The sequence below is a fragment of the Balaenoptera physalus genome (genome assembly GCF_965194825.1).
Source record: "Balaenoptera physalus genome assembly, chromosome: 4".
NCBI lineage: Eukaryota > Metazoa > Chordata > Mammalia > Artiodactyla > Balaenopteridae > Balaenoptera > Balaenoptera physalus.
The window spans coordinates 20,518,520-20,523,308 of record NC_138891.1 but is presented as its reverse complement, the minus strand read 5'-3'; positions in this window follow the sequence as shown (position 1 = coordinate 20,523,308).

Sequence of the window (4,789 nt, the reverse complement as noted above, 5' to 3'; positions counted from 1 at the left end):
CTCCTGTTAGGTGAGGCTCCAGTGTCATATCAAAAAGAAATGCATTTCTCCTTATGTCTCAGTTCCAAGTTTTGGATTCAAACCCAGCAGTTTGGTTATTAGAGCTCAAATTGGAACCACTGCATTGCATTGCATTTCTAAATGACAGGATTCCCCTCCCCAGTTAAGTCATGGCCAATAAGAATATGTATGGTATAAAAAAGAACACTATTTTGTTTTTATAATCTTAGTATTGTAAAAGCACATCCATGTCCAAAGACCTGCATTTTTAAGAAAACTCCTTTCTCCTGTGATTCTTCTTTTCCATTGGGAGGGGAAATGTAGGAGGGAGGTGGGAAAAGTCTGTTCCTGGGAAGATTAACCATTCTGTAAATTCATGTTGGCCTCTGACTGGAATAGAAGCTGGTTGTCTTGGAAGAAAATTTGGGGACAGAGAATCTACCTAAGGGTCCCTCATGCCTGTCAAAATTATCCTCTTCTATCTAGAGAAATGGACACTGACCTTCAGTTTCTTAAAAATATTTATTGTGATTATAACATTGCATAAACAACAAATTGATAAATATTATATAAAAGTATCTTGTTGGCTGAAGTTTGACTGGTGGGAGTGATGGTAGATGATGTGAGTATAGAGTTGTGTACTAAATAACAGTGAATTATTTATTTGTGAGAAAAAGAGGTCCACCGAGTACCTTTCAATATGCTCCATTCCCTAGAGATTTTTCTAAACCCAGACTCCTTAGTGAGCTGCCCTTTATCAGCTTAGTTGTTTAATTCCTGCTGCCCTTTTATTGATTCTAGGCATGAGTTATCTTCATAAGAGCTGATTTCTGTCAATTTCTTCTCACTCATTGTTACTGGGACTATATTTAAGATCTTCCATTTCTCTGGGCTTATTTGGGACCCACCACCAATTTCATGGAATAATTATCCCTTTCTTGACTTCTCTGTTGCTAAGCGCCTAACACAGAAAGGTAAGTGTTCTGTATCTCAAAAAGGGGGTAAGTCACCACTGTTCATTGCCATATTTTCCAGGGACCCTGATTTCATATTACAATTTAGTCTTGAAAATGTTTCCTGACAGAAGTGCAGATAGACAAAAAGATGACTTGATCCATTTGTAGAGGCCTGGAAACCAAGGACATAGAAGGAATTAAAGTTAACTTAAGAGGGAAAAAAAATGAATAGTAGGTGAAAAAAGGATTTGAGGAAAAAATGTAAAAGATGAAATACTGTAATCATGGGCACAAGTTAAGTTATAGGACTCTAAGCAAAAATACAGAAAAGGTTCTCTGTCCCTTGGTAAATAGGTAGCCGTGGTAGAGCTGTACTGTTTGTAAAAAAACAAGCAAGAGGTGAGCATGAGCCATTCTTCTTGCCTTGATTTGGGCTCACTCTATTTATTTCTCATTTTATTCATTTTTCATTTATTCATTCATCATATATTGGGCATTCAGGTATAGTGCTAAATTCAGAAGGTAGCGATGACCCTTCTGCCCTCATAGAGCTCATGGTTTGCTCCTTCTCACTGAAATTTTCATTTTGTCCGTGCACGGCAGAAAATAATTATCAAAGAATTGGTCAACCTATATTTAAAATAGATAACCAACAAGGACCTACTGTATAGCACAGGGAACTCTGCTCAATATTCTGTAATAACCTAAATGGGAAAATAATTTGAAAAAGAATAGATACATGTATATGTATAACTGAATCACTTTGCTGTATACCTGAAACTAACACAACATTGTTAATCAACTGTACTCCAATACAAAATAAAAATTAAAAAAAAAAAGAATTGGTCAACAAAATCCTATTATCAGGCTCAGTAATTTTGCTGAAGTATTACTTCAGCGAAGTAATGCTGTATATATGTGTATCTATGAGTACATAGATACACATATATATATATGTGCACACATATTTATAATGTATAAATATACATTTATAACATATAGTGCTTTATAAAGTTGTAACCTTGCAATGAATTGAATTTTTATTGAATTATTGATTATTGTTCCCATTTGCTCCCCATTAATTCACTCTGTTAATCTCCTGTGATATGACCATTGAGAGGTCATGACTTATTTCCTGGTTGTCAGATGCAATGACATTTTCCAGTTTTCTACTGTCCTTGAATAGGGGACATGTTCTCTGAAATGTTTTCGGAGCATTTGACAGTGTTGAATACCCGTCCTTCCTAACCCCTCTTCTCCCTTCCTTGCGTTCCTATCCTGGGCAGGATCCTGGGCTTTAGCGTCAGGCCAAACACACTTTGAGTCCTTGCTCTGCCACTTTCTGACTTTATGACCAAGGAAGCAGTCACTTCATCTCTTGTGCTTCTGTTTGCTCATCCATCCAGTAGGAATGACATTACTGCCTATGTCACAGGGCTTCAGAGGGTGAGGATGAAATGAGATAACATATATGAACAATATAGTGAGACCTCTGGCTCAGTCTTCTTTCTTCCCTCCAAGTGCGTCCTTTGTCTAGGTCCTTGAATTTGAGCCTCAGTCATCAGTCAACAGCCTGTCTTTCAGATCCCATCTTTTCCTGTGGCTTTGTTGCCTGCCCCCCCCATATGAATGAGAATGACTCTCCAATCATTATCTCTAATTCTAACCTCTATCCCAAGAGTCAGTTTCCACCTCACTACCCAGAGTGCTCAAAGATAAGGACACAACCTCCATTTTTCAGAAACAACCTAGGATAGTGTTAGGGTTTCACCCCCATTGTACAATGATGGAGGAGGGGAAACCAGGCTGAGTATGATGGGCTAAAGCTAGGGTGGCCATCTGTCCCAGTTGCTCAGACCAGTCCTGGATAATGCATGTTGTCCCAGTGTCCTGCCCTGTCCTTCCACTCTCACTCTCAATAGCATCACAGTTAGGAGAATAAATTATTTGGGCACCTTAGTTAAGAGGCTAATGTTTGAACATAAATTGCTGGTTGAGTCACTCATTTACTTGCTTATTCATTTGGTCTTTTACTCAACAAATATTGAGCTTTTCCTCTGGGTCAGGCCCTGGGGCCAGAGAACTGAATGACATGTAATCCCCACTTAAGAAATTCACAGTCCAGTGGATGGGACATATAGTAAGGCAATGATTATAGAATAGTGTGATCAGTGCTGTGACAGGGCTTAACCCAGAATGCCACAGGAATGTGAAAGAAGGAGAGACAGACAGACAGACATAGCCTGAGGGGTGTGTGAGGGGACCAAAGGGTACCGATGGGTCTGGGGAGGGGACAGACCTCTTTCCAAAAGAGGTCCCAGGAGAACAATGGCATTATGAGGTTGATATACTAGAGTAAAGGTTTAGGGAAGGGAGATGGGAGAAACAATTTGGGCATTTACAAAAACTGGGGTTTTACCGAAATCACATCCCAGGCTGCAGAGAATCCCTTAGCAAAAGAAAAAGATTGCCACAACCCCAGGGATGTTTCCTTCCCTTTACAAGGCTCTTCACTTCCTCCTGCTTGATAGCAATGCCCCAAAGAGCTGCCTTATAAAGAGAAGTTTAAAAATGGCCTTCCAATTAAAACATAATTTCCACACCATTTGGAATTTTTTGTTAATTTTTAATGTAGTTTGTCATCTAAGGGATTTTATTTTGCCAGTTTTCTCTTCAGAGGGAATAGGTGCAGCAAAATGTCTTCAGCCATCCCGGGCGTTGGTTGGGGGATGGGGTAACGAATGAGGTTTTGTGCTCCAAATTGGCCACTATCTCACATGTGGGTAGAACCCCATGAACTGGTGCTTTAGAGGCCAATTAGTCAGCGCTGCTCCAGCAGCCTCCATCCCCACCACACCTCAGACAGGCCTTGCATTAGCTGCCTCCAGCCACAAAGAAGCCTGGGGAAATGTTTGAGAAATGCTTGAATTCCACTGAATGAGGATACGTGTAACTCGCCAGCTTTCAGTGGGCATGCAGTTTTCTTTACTGACATTTTGTGGGGTTTTGATCTTGCTGCTTTTACCAGACAGAATTCTTGATCTCAAACAGAACCTGAGTTAACTGTAGCAGAAAAAGAAAATTTATTGGAAGGATATTGGGTAGATCACAAAATCTATAAGAAGGCTGGAGAACTACACTGAAAACTTGACAACCAAGGCCACACTCATGAGTCTGCTAAGGACACCACCTGACATAATGGCTAACAGCCAGCTAGTCTGTGCCATTGGATTGCCCTGTCCCAGAAACTCACCCCTGTACTTCTGGACCCTTGGCTCCCTCAGAGTCCCGGTGAACTCTCTCTGATTCTCCCTGTGCCCTTGTGGCATTGCCAACTCATCTCAGGCAGGATCATCTGACTGACTAAGCCTGGACTGCTCATGTTGTAGCTGTAAGCAGGCTGGTAGAAGAAAGATTTTCTCTTCCTTAAGATCTATCACCCACCTGCCTTGGGATTTCTCCCCCCAATAGGGCTGTTTGTGATGTAGTAAAAAGAAAGAGAAAAACAAAAAAAAGATAATCCAGATGTATTACTGACCTAAATATGAAAGGTAAGACAATAAGCCTCCCAGAAGACAATTTGTAAAAGTTTCTTCATGACCTTGGAGTAGATAAAGATTCCAAAATAGGACACAACAAGCAGTAACCATAAGAATAGGTTGATAAGTTGGACTTCAATAAAATTAAGAACTTCTGTTCACCAAAAGACATTATAATGAGACTGAAAAGATAAGCCACAAAGAAGAAGTAGAAGATATTTGAGATATTTGCTATATATGTGCCATATATATAATACATATATAATACAAATGTATATAGCAAATATCATCTAT